Source organism: Ictidomys tridecemlineatus, chromosome 15 (assembly GCF_052094955.1).
Source record: "Ictidomys tridecemlineatus isolate mIctTri1 chromosome 15, mIctTri1.hap1, whole genome shotgun sequence".
NCBI classification, from domain to species: Eukaryota; Metazoa; Chordata; class Mammalia; order Rodentia; family Sciuridae; genus Ictidomys; species Ictidomys tridecemlineatus.
Window position 1 is genome coordinate 20,368,924 of NC_135491.1, and position 16,912 is coordinate 20,385,835.

Below are 16,912 nucleotides of genomic sequence, written 5' to 3' on the forward strand. Positions count from 1 at the left end.
GTTTTGAGAATGATCAATAATGAGTGTTGCCATGAATTTATTTTCTTTTCAAATCTTTATTTAAACAGTATGTAATAGGCTGTATCCTGCCGGTAGCCTGGCCTGCCTGGGCCACTGGTAAACCCTGGAGCTAGAGAAGCAGGCGATGATCAGACAATGTCCTTCTCTCTACAACACAGGGGGTGACCTCTGGCTGCTGTGTGGCTACGAAGATGCTCTCACAGCCAGCACTTGCATCTTGTTTGTCAACCATTTGTCACCAACAAGAGAAAAATAGATACATTTTAAGTGATTTACTTAAAAGATATTATAATACATGACATATGGCCCTATCATGTCATTACTTTGGATTGTTTTCTGGGTCAACGAAGAACGGTTGGAAACATAGTTAGAAACCCAGAAACCAAGCGGAACCCAATGAAGGTCCTGTGGACAGGCACCAGAATGTATCATTGAGGTATTTTATTCTGGCAGATGATGTTAGGCGTTTCCCTCCTTGGAATAGGCACATGGGATGGTGTCACTTGTTTGATCTTCACCTTTAACATATATTCCTTGTAAAGAAAAAAAAATGAATTGTAATGCATTTTGCTGTCATAAATAAATGAAAAAAAATTACCTAAAAACTCTATAGCCCCATGTATGTTATGAATAACTCTGATATCAAGAAAATCTTATATCTCATTGATTATTGTTTTGTTTTCATGCTGTTTTGCTTCTAAGTGTTTACAAGAAAGAGGGCAAAGTAAGATCCATTCAACTTATTGTTCTTTTACAGTAATAAAATATAAGATTTTATTATGAAAAAAAAAATGGAAGGAACATAGATGTGTTATTTTCCTTCACGTTAGCTTCACATTAAGTTTCCGCATTACAAAGTTCCTGAAAAATTATTTCCAAAGAGTACAGATCTGGACGTCTCACACAAATCAGCAGAGTAGGATCTCTCTATTTTTCCTAGTCATGAATCTTGGAGACCAGCTGACCCTCCTCTCAGGCAGTGCACGGGGATTCCACTTTGCATCAGTTATCTGAAATGCTAGCAAAAATCAAAACCTTATTATGTCCCCTGTTTCCCATCAGCTTTGAGATTCTTGTTCACTGGGATTGGGGTGAGACCTGGGAATTTTAACTGGTGACAGGCTCTCTGTGGATTCAGCCATAAGTGATTCTCAGACTTTTTTTTTAATGTCTGCAGGCTCTGTAGTGATGTGTGCCCCCTCATTCTTTTTTATTTTGGGGATGGGGTAGTAGGGATTGAACTCAGGGGCACTCAGTCACTGAGCCACATCCACAGCTCTAATTTGTATTTTCTTTAGAGACAGGGTCTTACTAAGTTGCTTAGCTCCTCGCCATTGCTGAGGTTGGCGTTTAACTTGTGATCCTCCTGTCTCAGCCTCCTGAGCCGCTGGGATTATTATCATTCTTGATATAAGGATTCTGAGTCACTGTCTCTTTCTCTTCCTATGTTTATCTCTTTCCTTTGGTTTCCCTTTCTCTTTTTCTCCTTAATACATCTGGGTACAGTTTTATTGATATCTTCAAAAACCAGGTCTTGTTCTATTAATTTATTTAGAGAACAACGTTTCTATTTCATGGATGTCTACACTTAACCATTCCTCCTGTTTAACTTCAGTTTAATATGCTGTTTTTGTTCTAGTTTCTTAGGGTGGAAATTCAGATTACTTGATTCCCATCTTATTTCTGTATGAACATTTAATCACCCTAATCATGCTTTAGTTGGAACCCACAAATTTCAATGTTATTTATTCAGTTCAATACATTTCCCTTTTCATTCAGCTTGAAATATTTTCTAGTATTTCATAGTCATAGTTTAACTTTAACACATTTGTGTCTCTAAATATAAAATATGATTCTTTGGAACCCAGAACAGTTATGATGGTGGTATAAAATGACAGCAGTCATACTTGATTTCTTGAGACCCAGTAAAGTTATGTATTTAAAAATCCACTCTTAAAACCTCTGCCTTCTAGTTGGAGTGTTTAGGCCATTTATGATTAATACATTTATTAATATAGACATGTTTAAATTTACCATCTTGGTAATTATTTTTTTATTAGTACCATCTGTTCTTTCTTCACTTTCTTATCTTTCTCTGTCTTTATTTATAGTAATTAAATATGTTTTATGATTCCATTTCATCTCTTTTGTTAGCTTTTTAGCTATAACTCTTTGTTGTTACTTTAATGGCTGCCTTAGGGCTTTATAGAATTTATGTCTAACTTAGCACAGTCTATCTTTAATATTGTGCCACTTTTAATATGACAAGGAACCTTATAACCACATCATTTCTCCCTTTTAATCTCTTTTGCTATTGACATTATAACTTTTTAAAATTATTTTGCTTTATACAATAGTTTTCTTAAAAGATTTACAAATAAGAAAAATATCTTCATGTTAAATTTAGAAAAATTTTTCATGACCATTTTCATTCTTTTATGTGGATTTCAATTTGTATTTGGTATCATTTTACTTTCTCCTGAAAATTGCATCTTTAACATTTCTTGTAATACTGATCAGCTGATTATGTATTCTCTCAGTTATTTTATATCTGAAAGGCCTTTACTTCTCCTTTGTTTTTCAAAGATGGTTTTGCTAGGTATAGAAATTTAGGTTATATATTCCTTTCGTTGTAAGATGTTCTGCTATCTTTTGATCTTCCGACTGACATATGCACACACACACACACACACACACGCACTGTATTTCAATTTTGCATGGATTTTGAGTATGACTCTGCTATCATTCTATATATTTTTTTCTATACACAATATGTCTTATGTTCTTCAGTTGATTTTAAGATTATATCTTTATTGCTGGTTTGAGAAATGTGATTTCATTTTTTCCTGTAGTTTCCCTCATGCTACTTCAACTTGGGTTTTAATGAATTTGTTTAACGTATGAGTTTATAATTTTCCATGGAAAATTATAGCTGTAGTGTCTTTAAGTATTTTCCTGCCTTCCCTACTCTGAAACCACAATATTAATGCACTTAGAGTTTTCCTACATTTCGATGTTAATCTTTAATTCTTTTTATTTGTCAGTGTTTCATTGGGAATAATGTTCTTATTTTTCTCCTTCTGTTAATCACATCTTGTGTATTTTCCACCTCATGCATTGTGCTTTTCATCTTTAAATCTTCAATGTGTGTCTCTTGAAAAATATCTTTCATGTCTGTCCTTAACATACTTGTCCATTACTTTATGTTCTTGAGCATATAAAATCTATAATATTTTAATATCCTTGCACTTCAACTTTGTTAGATGAGTAGCCTTCATTCTAACACTACTCTCACTTACTACACCTACAATACGGAGGCAGTACAGCACTGAGTACTTCGTCTAATGTTCTGTGTATTATGAAGCTTCTCTGCTGTGGCTCTGATGAAGGTGAATTATGTTTAGTCATCAATGACCTTTGACTACCCTTTACCCAAGCTCTTTTCTGGTGTTTCCTTGGTCTGGGGTGATTTCCTCATTAAAAAAAAAATGTGCCAATAAGTTCCTTTTGTTTGTTTGTTTTTAGATATACATGACAGTAGAGTGCATTTTGACATATTATACATACATGGAGTACAACCCATTCCAATTAGGATCCCATTCTTGTGGTTGTCCAAGGGGTGAGGTTACATTGGTCGTATATTCATATATGAGCAAAGGAAAATTATGTCTCCCTTCCCCTTACTTCATTCTTCATTCCCCTTTGTCTAATAATGAACTTCTATTCTTCTCCTCCCCACTCTCTCTTGTTGTGGGTTAGCTTCTACATACAAGAGAGAACATTCCGCCTTTTTTTTTTTTTTTTTAGGAGAGAGGGCTGGCTTACTTCACTTAGCATGATATTCTCCAGTTCCATCCATTTACAAGCAAATGCCATAATTTCATTCTTTATGGCTGAGTAATATTCATACACACACACACACACACACACACACCATATTTTCTTTATCCATTCATCTGTCAAAAGGCACCTAGGTTGGTTCCATATTTTAGCTATTATGAATTGAGTTGCTATAAACACTGATGTGGCTGCCTCTCTATAATATGATTTCAGGTCCTGATTTTAAGTTTTTTGGGTATAAACCAAGGATTGGGGGGATAACTGGGTCAAATGGTGGTTTCATTCCAAGTTTTTTAAGGAATCTCCATACTGCTTTCCATAGTGATTACACCAATTGGAAGTCCCATCAGCAATATATGAGTGAACATTTTCCCACCCATCCTCGTCAACATTTATTGTTACTTGTATTCTTGATAATTCCATTCTGACTGAAGTGAGATGACATTTTAGTGTAGTTTTAATTTACATGTCTATAGTTGCTAGAAACAAGATATATTGAACATGTTTTCATGTATTTGTTTATTGCTTGTATTTCTTCTTCTTTGAAGTGCCTGTTCAGTATTTATTGGGTTATTTGGTTTTTGGGGTGTTAATTTCTTTGTATATCCTGGATATTAATGCTCTATCTGAGGTGCAGGTGGTAATGATTTTCTTCTTTTCCGTAGGTTCTCTGTTCACATTCTTGATTGTTTCCTTTGCTATGAAGAAGCTTTTTTAGTTTTATAGCATTCCATTTATTGATTCTTGATTTTACTTCTTGCACTTGAGGAGTCTTATGAAGGAAGTTGGTTCCGGAGCAGTCATGAAAAGCCTGAACTACTTTTTCTTTGAGAAGGTGTAGAGTCTCTGTTTCTATTGCCTAGGTCCTTGATACACTTTGAGTTGAGTTTTGTGCAGGGTGCAAGGGGTTCAATTTTTTTTAACTACATATGGATTTCTGGTTTTCCCAGCACCATTGTTTTTAAAATATTGTTTTAGTTGTCGATGAACATTTATTTTATTTATTTATATGATGCTGAGAATCGCACCCAGTACCTCACACATGCTAGGCAAGCGCTCTACCACTGAGTCACAACCCCAGTTCCCCCGCTCCATTATTTGAAGAGGCTATCTTTTCTCCAGTGAATGTTTATGTCACTGTGTCTGGTGTGAAATAACTGTGTTATGTGGGTATGTTTCTGTGTCTTCTGTTCTGTTCCATTGGGCTTTATGTCCATCTTTGTGCCAATACAATTCTTTTTATTTTTATTTTGTCATTGTTGTTGTTTTACTATAGCTCTGTAGTATAATTCAAGGTCTGGTATTGTGATGCTTCTTGTATCACTTTTCTCACTAAGGATTGTTTGGGCTATTGAAAAGAATTGCATTAAATCTGTATTGTGCTTTTGGTGGTATGAAATGTGTCAATAAGTTCTAAGCTGAATGTTTCAGGAGAACCCTCTCCCGTTTTGTAGGATGCTATGTGCAGATATATTTTCTCCTATATTCTTCTCTGTTAACTCTGGCCTGTTTGGCAGCCTTAAATTAAAATATTTCTCCTTAACTCATGATACTTACGAAACTTGGTCTGAATTTCACTTTCTTGCACCATGGCCTGGAAACTCTCCAAAAATTACTTTCAAGTTATTATAGAGTTTACTTCATTTGATTTTACTCACTTGGGGATTAATGTCTTACACTGTCCAGTGTCTAAAATCCACTGTTAAATAAAAAATTTCCAGTGTTTTCATTTTAAGGCCAAATAAAAGTAAATTCATTTCCTATTACATCATCATCATCTCCTAAGTGAATGCTACCTTCACTCTTAAAAAAGCATTTTTAGTAATTATATGACTCGAAGAAGTATTTTCTTTCTGACATTTAAATACATATTTCCATTTAATTTTCCTTTTACTGATGTTTTATTATAATTCAAAGTCAAATCAAATATTAAATATTAGTCATTACCCATTCTTTAATTTTTAATTAACAAAATTATGGTTATCTATGATGTATAACATGTTTTGAGCTATGCATACATTGTGAAATGGCTACAGCAAGTAATTAATACATACTTTACCTCACATACTTAATTTTTTTTCTGTGAGAACACTTAATATCTACTCTCAGTAATTTTCACAGTCAATCTGTGGGCTTATCTGTGGCCTTTATTATGTTAAGTTTCATTCCTCCTAAACTTGATTTCTTGAGGGTTTTTTTTTACCATGAAAGGATATTGAATTTTCTTGGAAGCATTTTCTGCATCCGTTGGGATGATGACATGCATTTGTCCTTTATTTTTTTAATGTAGTGTATCACATTTACTGTTTTGTGTATGTTGAATCATCCACATATCCTAGGAATAAATTCTACTTGTTTATGGTATATGATCTGTTTAACGTGCTGTTGAATTCAATTTGTTACTCTTTGTTGAAGTTTCTTTTTGCATCTCTGTTTCTCAGGGATATTGTCTTTTAATTTCATTTCTTGTATCAATATCTGACTTTGGTCTTTGAATAATGCAGTTTTTTTAAAAGTTTGGAAGTATTCCTCCCTTTTTAATTTTTTTTTTTTGGTAGACTTTGAGAGGAATTGGTGTTAGTTTTTTCTTAAAAATATTCCGTAGAATTCAGCAGTGGCACCATCAGGTTCTGGACTTTTCTTTTTGGAAGACATCTTATTATTGGTTTAATCATCTTAGCCATTGTTGTTCTGTTCATATTTCCTTAATGAGCTCATCTTGGTAGTTTGTATAATTCTAGGAATTTATCCATTTCTTTGAAACCATCTAATTTGTTGTCACATAAATATTTCCAGTAATCTATGATGGTCTTTATATTTCTGTGGCATCAGTTTCAATATTCTTTTTAACTTTGACTTCATTTACTTGAGTCTTTATTCTTTTTTTCCTAACTAGTTTCATTAATTTTATCTTTTCAGAAAATCAACTTTAATTCTATTGTTACTTTCTGGTTTTTTTTATAGACTTGATTTCATTTATCTCTCCTCTGACCTTGTTATTTCTTTCCATCTACTAAATTCAGGCTTATATTGTTCATATTTTTCTAGTTCCACAAGATGTAACATTAGGTTGTTTGAGATTATTATCATTATTTTTGATGCAGGTGTTTGCTGCTATAAACTTCTCTCTTAACAACTGTTTTTGCTTCATTCCACGAGTTTTGGTATGTTGTGCTTCCATTTTCTTTTGTATAAATATATTTTAAAATTTATTTAAAAATTCATTTTTTGATCTATTGGTTTTTCATAGCTTTCTATTTTATCCAGACTTTCATCATTTATGGGGAGTAGTCAGCTGTCACTCCCACTGGTGCTATTTTTAAGATAATGCATGTATTTGTGTGTGTGTGTGTGTGTGTGTGTGTTTGTATATATGTATATATTTGTATAAATCTATACATATTTGATACAATATATTTGTATATATCAAGTATATATATATATATATGTGTGTGTGTGTGTGTTTTAATATCTTAATTTTATGGTATATATAGTGCTTTAACAAATTGTAGACACTTTGGGTGATTATCTTCATGTGGAAAACATTAATCTTATCCTTAGTGTTGCTGAGAAAGGCCTTCTTCCCTTCATGAAACACAGGTGTTCAACTGGAATATTCCATTTGGCTACATGATTCTCCTGTGAATTAAAAGATTAACTTTGCAATGGTCCTTGGTCTGAGAGGGGGTGCCAAATGATAACAAAGCACAAGTGTTACTTTTAATAACTCATCAAACCTACATTGACATTTGTAAGTATCATCAAGTTCTCTGTATGGAGTAGTTTCCCTTTGTTGAGGACATAATAGTACACTGAAAATACAGGCATTTAAATAAAGATTATTTAAGACTAGGTTCCAAAGTCATATATATATATACCATTTTATTTTTTAGAGCACCTTTAGGTTCACAGCAAAATTGAGTTAGAAGTACGGACCTATGTCCCATATGGTCCTGTCTCCACATATGCAGTTTTACCCATTATCAATATTACATTCTGAATTGTCACATTTGTTTCAATTGATGAACCTATATGTATGTACCCATCATTTTCATCCAATTTCTACTGTTTACATTAGGATTTGCTGATGATGTTGTTCATATATGGGTTTGGGAAAGTTTACATAGCATACAATCACCATTCTAGTATCATTCGGAATAGCTTCATGCCCCTAAAACCCCTCTGTGTTCTATTTATTCATCTCTCCTTTCCCCAAATTCTTGACAATCATTGATCTTCTTACTGTCTCCATAGTTTTGCCTTTTGTAGAATGTTGTAGAGTTGCAATCTCACCAAAAAATAAGACTTTTCAGATTGGCTTTATTCATTTAATAATATGGATTTAAGATTTCTCTGAGTCTTTTCAAGACTGGAGACTCATTTCTTTTTTAGCACTAGTATCCTGTCACTGTATGTATCACTGTATGATGTACCACAGTTTATTCATGCATTTGCCTGCTGACGGATTTTTGGCAATTATGAGTAAAGTTGATGTAAGCATCTGTGGGTAAGTTTTTATTTATTTATTGATTGATTGATTGATTGTGTGTGTGTACATAAGCTTTCAGTTCTTTTGAGTGATAATTGTGCTGGGTATTATGGCAAAAGTGTGTTTAGTTTTATAAAAAAAATTACCAAAATTATCTTTTGAAGTGGTTGTACCATTTTTAGAATCCTGTGGGCAATGAATGAGTTTCTTTGGCTCCGCATCCTTGACTTAATGTTGTCAGTATTTTGGATTTTGAATATATTAATAGATGCGTAGTGGTAGCTCATTGTTTTAATTTGCATTTCCCTGATAACATACAATATAGAGCATCTTTGAAATATGCTTATTTGTTATTTTTTTATTGCTTCTTTGGTGAAGTGTTTGTTAAGGTCTCTGGGCCATTATAAAAACGGGTTATTTGTTCTTATGTTGTTCAGTTTTTATTTTTTCTTTGTATTCTTTGTGTAGCAGTTCTTTTTCAGGCACATGTTTTTCAAATATTTTCTTCCAGTCTGTGGCTTCTCTTTTTCACTTTCTTGGCAATGTTGTTCACAGAACAGAAATTTTCAGTTTTGTTCAAGTTCAGTTTATCAGTTCTTCCTCTCATGGAGTGTTTCGCTTGCAATAGATCTAAAAAGTCATCACCAAACTCTGGATCATCTAGATTTTCTCCTATGTTGTCTTCTAGAAATTTCATTGTCTCATGATATATATATATATATATATGTGTGTGTGTGTGTGTGTGTGTGTGTGTGTGTGTGTGTGTCCAGTTGTTCCTGCATCATTGGTTCTAAACACTGTTTCCCATGGCCTTACCTTGGCTCCTTTATGAAAGATCAGTTCCTATATATTTTGGGGTTTATTTCTGGGCTGTCTATTTTTTTCCATTGGTCTATTCGTCTATTCTTTAGTGAGTACCACATTTCCTTGTATACTAGAGAGTAAGTTTTAAAGTTGGATAGAATCAGTCTTCCAACTTCATCCTTGTTCAATATCATGTGGGTTATTCTGGATCTTTTGCCGATCCATACACACATTATAATCAGTTCACTGGTAATTATCAAAATGACTGTTTGGAATTTTGATGGGTTTGGATTGAATTAATAGATCAAGGAGGGAAGAACTGACACATTGGTATATCAAATCTTCTTTTCCATTGACCTGGAATAGCTCTCTATTTATTTTTTAAATTTTGTTCTCTAGGGACTTCTAGTACTTCCCCATTTGGGTGCTGTTGCTAAGTTGCAGTGTTTCATTTCAGTGTTTTATTTCAGATTTCAATCGTTCATTGTCAATAATAGTAAAGTAATTGACTTTTGTATATTAATCTAGCATCTTGTGACCTTTTATACCCTCATTAATTTTAGGAGGTTTGTTTTGTTATGCTTTGGGTTAATCCTTTGAAGTTTTCTACATAGATAATGATGTCATCTATGAATAAGAAAAGTTTTATTTTCTTCTTTTATATTTTCAAACATTTTATTTCTATTTCTCTTCTTATTGCAGTAGATAGGATTTCAGTTTGTTGCTGAATAGGAATGGTGAGAAAGAATATCCCCACCTCGTTCCTGACCTTAAGAAGAAATTGTTCATCATTAAGTATGGTGCTAGCTATTAGTTTTTGGAGATGTTGTATATATCAATACCTAATATTGAGGAAGTTCCTAGCTTGTCAGTAGTTTTTATTATGAATATAAGTTGGATTTTCTTGAATGCTATGTTTATGTCATAGAAAAGTCAGGCAGTATTCCTCATGCTTAGAATTTCCAGAAGTGACTATAGTGAAGTGGCACAATTTTTACCTGAAGTATCTGGTAGAATTCACTAGTGATTCCATGTGTGCCTGGGGCGTTGTTTTTTGGAAGTTTGCTACTTACTAATTCACTTTTTAAAAATTAGATATAGGTCTATTTCTTCTTGTGTGTATTTTGGTAATTTGTGTCTTTGAAGAATTGGTCCATTTCATCTTGGTTGACAAATTGTTGGCATAGAGTGGTTTACAGTATTTCTTAATTATCCTTTCAATGTTCCTAAGATCAGTAGTGATGAGCCCCGATATCACATCTGATATTGGCAATTTGTGTTTAACTCTTTCTTCCTCCCTTGGTTAGCCAGGATAAAATTTTATAAATTACATTGATTTTTTGTTTTCAAAGAACCTGCTTTTTGCTTCATTTAGCTTCCTCATTTTCTTATTTTCATTTCATTTACTTCTGTTTTTAATTTTATTATTTCTTTTCTATGCTTGCTTTAGATTCTTTTTGTTCTTTTTTTCTAGTTTCTTAAGATAGAGATTTCGATTGTTGACTTGAGATCGTTTTATCTTGTCTATTATAAGCATTTACTAATATAAATTTTCCTCTCCTCACTACCTTCAGCTTCATCCCACAAATTTTGATATGTTCTGTTTTTATTTTCATCATTTTCTATTTATTTTATTTCCAATGAGACATATTTTGACTCAGACTTATTTAAAAATGTGTCATTTGGATTTTTTTTTGAGTATGAGACTTTTCATTCTGTCTTTTCTATCATGGCAAAAGAACAAAGTCTTTATAATTTCAATTATTTTAAGTTTATTGATGTTCATGTTATGACTCAGAATAGAGTCTTCCTTGGTATGTTCTGCTCTTGTTGGGGGAGTGTTTTGTAAATGCCAACTAGATCTTGTTGGCTGATGATGTTCAGTTCTTTTACATCTTTGATAGATTTTTATCTAGTAGTTGTATCGCTGTCAAGAGTGATGTGTTGAAGCTCCAACTATACTATAATTGTGGATTCCTCTATTTTTCCTTTCAAATAGCTCAGATTTTGCTTCATGTACAGCCATGTCCTGCTTAATGATGGGGATATGCTTAAAGCAATGTGCCGTTAGGCAATTTCATCATTGTGCAAACCTCACAGTATACTTACAGTGTACTCATATGCACTAAGATGGCTAGGATGTCACTATATGATGGAACCACCATCATAAAGGTGCCTGTCACTCACTGAAATGTTACATGGTAAATGACTGAATTTGGATCCTCTGTTGTTTCATGCATGCACATTTAGGATTGCTATATCTTCTGGTAGATTGTTCCATTTTATCTTATAATGTTATTCTTTGCCCTAAATAAATTTTTTTTGGTACTGAGGATTGAACTCAGGGATGCTTAACCTCCGAGTCACATCCTTGGCCCTTTTATATATTCTATTTAGGGACAGGGTCTTACCAAGTTGCTAAGTGCCTCACTAAATTGCTGAGGCTGGCTTTAACCTAAATAATTTTCTTTGCTCCAAAGTTGACTGTACCTGATTTTAGTATCACATACCTTGATATTTTAGTATCTTGCTTTTTATTTTCATTACATTTATTAAGTATACATATCAGTGGGGATTGATGTGATGTTTCAACTATCCTACTTCTATCCTCCTCCCTCTTTCTACCTTTTCAACTTTTAGTAATCAATATTTTACATTCAGGTCAACTTTTTTTAACTGCCCAAAATGAGAAAGAACATATAGTACTCATTTTCCTGTTTGCTGTTTATTTTAATATGATGTCCTACGTTTCATTCATTTTGATGCAAGTGGCAGGATTTGAGTCCTCTTTATAGGTGAATAATATTCCATTGTGTAGATAACTTATTTTATTTATACATTCATTAACTGATGGGCACTTACACTGATTCTATAACTCAGCTCTTGTGAGGAATGCTATAAGAAACCAGAGTGTGCAAGTATGTCATTGGTTTGCTGATTTCATTTCCTTTGAGTAAAAACCCAGAAGTTGAATAGCTGGATCATATGCAGGTAGATCTACCTTTAGTCTTTTTTTTTTTTAAGATTTCTGATACTACTTTTTGTGATGTTGTGCTAATTTACACCCCAACAACAGTTTGCAAAAGCTTATTTTACTCCACCTTCTCACTAGAATTTGTCACTGACTTTTCAATAATAGCCATTTCTAGCTTGGGTATGATGACATATCATTGTAGTTTTGATTTGCAGCTCTTCATCTGACAAGTGATTAATATTCAGTGAGATATTATATATATATTCCAGTGATAATATATATTATCCTTATGATATATATATGGAACTCAACTTGAAAACCCAAAAAACAAAAAAAATATAGTTACCAAACAGGTAAATCTGAACAGACTCTTCTTAAAAAAAAAAATAAGAAAAGAAAAGAAAGAAAAGAAAAAGAAAAAAGAAATACAAATGACTTTTTTAAAGTAAATTTTTGTAATATGCTTTTTTTTAGCCTTTTATATTCAATTACCTCATTATCACATTTAAAGTGAATTTTTTTGTAGATTGCATTTAGTTGGGTCATTTAGTTATTGAATTTAGGCCATTTACACTAAAATTAATTACATTAAGATTTAAGTCTGCCCTTTTACTATTTATATTCTAATTGTTTCTATTTGGTTTCACTTTTGCTATATTTTTTTTCTTGTTTTTCTATGGGTCAATTAAACATTGTTGGAGCTGCATTTGATTTGTTTACATTGCTTTTGAGTAGGACACTTTGTATATTTTTCTTGGTGGGGTTACTATAAATTTTACCATATGCATACGGTTTTATCACTCCAAGAGATGTGTATTATCCTGACTTCCTCTTAGGTCTCTCTACTTTATTCCCTTTTAAATATAATTGCGTAAAAACATTTCTTCTCCATATAGGAATCACCACATGGGATGGTTTTGCTTTCTAAGCTTTGCTTTAACCATACAGAAACACATGAGTTGAAGGGTCGTCTGGCATGTTTACTTCTTTTTCATGCTTTCTGTTGCCTTTCTTTCGAAGGTGAGAGTCTCATCCTTTCTACTCATATAATTTTTCTTTTTGCTGGGTGATCTCCTTTACCCATTCTCCAAGCGTAGGTATACTAGCTACAAATGATCTTAGCTATCACTTGTCCCCAAACGTCATCATGTCTCCCTTGGTACTGAGGAGAAGTTTGGCAGATACAAGATCATTGACAGTTCTCTTCTTCCAGTACTTGAAAAATATGGGACCTGTTTCCTTCTGGCCTCCGTAGTGCCAGATGAGGAATTGTCAAGGTCATTCAAAATGACGGCATTACAGGTGATGCATTGTGCTAATCACCTTTCCCTTACTGAACAAAAACTTACCAGCCCTTTATCACTGTGACCTGAAAAATAAAATTAAAATGAGGAACGGGTTATTTTGACTCACAGGTTTGGAAGATTTCAGTCCACGTCTGTTGACCCCACGGGCTTTGGGCAAGGCAGTCCTGGTGGGGAGCACGTGGCCACTCAAACTGTTCCCCTGTGGCAGGTGGGAAACAAAGAGCCAAGAAAAGAAGGGTCTGGGGTCCCAATATCCTCTCCAAGAGCCTGCCTCCATGATAAGAAGACGTCCCGAGAATCCCCACCTCTTAAATTCACTTCCCACCAGCACCAACCTCAGAACTAAGACTTGTATACCCAGGCCTTTGAAGGATATTTAAGATCCAAATCACACTCTATATTGTTTTTCTTTGACGGTTTTCAATTTTGTGGGTTGTTTTTTTTTTTTTTGTATTTAGTTTGTGGTATAGATGCTTCTCCACTTACAACAAGGCTACCTCTCAATAAACACTTTTTAAGTTTAAAAATAGTCAAAACTGCACTTTCAAATATCATAGCTTAACCTAGTCTACCTTCAACATGCTCAAAACACATGAACCTGCAGTTGGGCAAAACCAACTCATTGAAAGCCTATTTTATTAGAAAGAGTGGAGTATCTTGTACCTCATGTAATTTATTGAATACTGTGTACTGTACTGAAATCAAAAAAAGAAAACACACACACACACACACACACACACACACACACCAAAAAAAGAAAAAGGTTTGGGTACAATTTCACACCATCATAAATTTGAAAACTCATAGGTCAAACTATGGAACCATTACCAGAGATCATTTGTAGCTTAATTGTGATTCGTCTTGGTGTGAATTTCTTCGGGGTCTCTTCCACTTTAGTACCTTTTTTCCACCCCCACCAACTTTTGAAAGTTTTAAGCTGATCACAGCTTTGACTATATCTTTGACTATATTTTCAGTGGGAATAGATAGTCTTTCTTTTACCTATACCTCTGAGGATAGAAAAGTTAGGTTTTTTTGGTATTGTGGATTGTTTTTTTTTTTTTTTTTAATTTGGGTTATTGATTTTTTAGTCCCATCATTTCCTTGTTCTTTTTCATAACTTGTCTTTTTTTTGTCTTCCCTACTTTTTCATTCATTTCATGAGAATTGTTGACTGCTTCCTGAACTGTTTCTGTGATGGTTGCCCTAAGATCCCTATCAGATAAATTCAACCTCTGACTCATCTTGGTTTTGCCATCCATTACCTTCCTTCACTCAGGTTATGAGTTTCTGGTGGAAGGAGTGAAGTTTGATGGCGTCTTCTATTAGGTCTGGGGCTCGGGATCTTCTTTACGCCTCTCTGGTGAGGTTTGGTGTGCAGCTGGTGGTCTACCTGTGGGGGCTTCTCTTCCAGCAGGGGTTTAGAGTTCTGAATCTTGGGATGCTCTTCCAGTTTGAGTCATTCTCCAGGTGCTGCCGGGGCTTTGTTTCCGTCAGCTTTTGAATCATGGTGACCAAAAGACTTGATAAGAATAACGTCAAGGTGGAAGGATTGGTTCTGGCTTATGATTCCAGTTTCAGACCCTGGTCGGCCGACTCCGCAGCTCTGGGCCCCAGGTGAGGCGGACCATGGTGGCTGAAGGGCATGTTGGAGGAAAGCAGCTCAGGACGTGGAACCTGGGAGCAGAGAGAGAGCTCTGCTCACCAGAGGCCCGCAGCCAGGGATGTCCTTCTTCCAACCACACCTGCCTCCTGGACTGACTCCCCAGTTAATCCCCTGATGAGGCCAACCCCCTCCTCACCCCGTCATTCATTCCACCTCTGCTGACTCTTACATCGACTCACACCTGAGCCTTGGGGGATGCCTCACCTCTAAACCGCACCTGGCTCCTGTGCAGTTACCGGCAGCTTCATGGATGAGGACCAAAGGGGTTTCCCTGGGCCAGTGGGCTTTGGTTTCCCTTGGGCCCTGCAGGGCAGGGAGACACACCGCTTTGCTGTTGATATTGTTAATTGCTGCTGTTCACAGATGGGTCCACGGATGCTTGTGGAATGGAGTCTGGGAGGTTCTGAGGTTTTGCTGCTGCCCCTGAGGATGGACAGACGGGGCCTTCCTTCAAGACCCTGGTGGTCCTGAGACCCGGGGGAATCCACCACATGGTCATTCGCGCCCTGAGTTTCCTTGGAGATCCAATACTATTCTTTCTGGTTTTTAGAGTCCTTTCATGATGGTCTGTTGATAAATTCTTCAGAGTATTTCATTGTATCTTGGGGGCAAAGGCAGGGAAGGGTTTACTCACTCTGCCCCAGGCCTTCATGGTGTCTCCATTGCAGGCCACGGCTTCTGCATGGTTGGGAGCCACACACTGACTGATACAGCTCTCGGTTAGGATTCTTGGTGCCCGTATTCCAGAGTGGCCACGGATGCAGACACGACCCTGCAGGCGCCGTCTCAGGCAGGAGCATCCGGGACCCACCAGGGAGTTAGATGACATCGATGGAGGGTTAGCTAGAGTGGACCTGCTCCTGGGGAGCCCTCAGTTAAATTAGGATTCTGGTACCAGAGTGCTGACATCCGTCCCCCACAAGGAAATGAAGGGGAACCTGTGTTTCACAGGATCCTCCTCCCTGGGATGGATGGCCTGATGTCAGCAGCTGTCCTGGTGGCTCTGGTCTGGCCCATGTCCGGTGTAGGCCTGCCTGACCACGGCTCGCTCTGGGAATCTGACTTTTGGTTCTCCCTGGCATCCCAGGTAGAAACCCGACCCGGGTCGCCCTGCATTCTTCAGACGGAAGGCACGAGTTCAATACCCCACCAGAACCGAAGGGACCAAAATGTGCCCCCAAAAGGAGACCTTTTGTCTAACTAACTCACTCTGTCCCAGGCCTTCATGGTGTCTCCATGCCCATGGATGGAGTGCTTAATAAATGCCTGGAAATGACAGCTACAAGAAACAAGTTGCTAAATCCTGCCGTGCCTCTGTCTGGCCAGTCCTTGTCTTGAGAGTTTTTTGACATTGAACCCCCTATTCCCTGGCTGGTTGACTCCCTATGACTAAAGTCTGAATATTCTCTCTGATGTGCAGAGGCTAACCCACAATAAGCAGGGGCGATAGACGTTTACCGGATTAGACAAAGGGGAATGAGGGGGAGAGATGGGGGATGGGAATCGGAAAGACAGTAGAATAAATTGGACATAAATTTCCTGTGTTCATATGAATATGCGACCAGTGTGATTCTATATCACCTACAACCATAAAACTGTGAAGTTGTACTCTGTGTATGGATGATATGTCAAAATACATTGTTTGTCATGTATAACTGAAAAGAACATGCAAAAATTTAAAAAAAAAAAAACAAAAAATGAATCTTTCCTCCTCTAAGTTGCTTTTCTCAGGCATTTTGTCACAGTAATAAAAACTGACCAACACATGAGGAAACAAGTTCAAAGACTTTTCTTTACTGATCAAGGAAAGA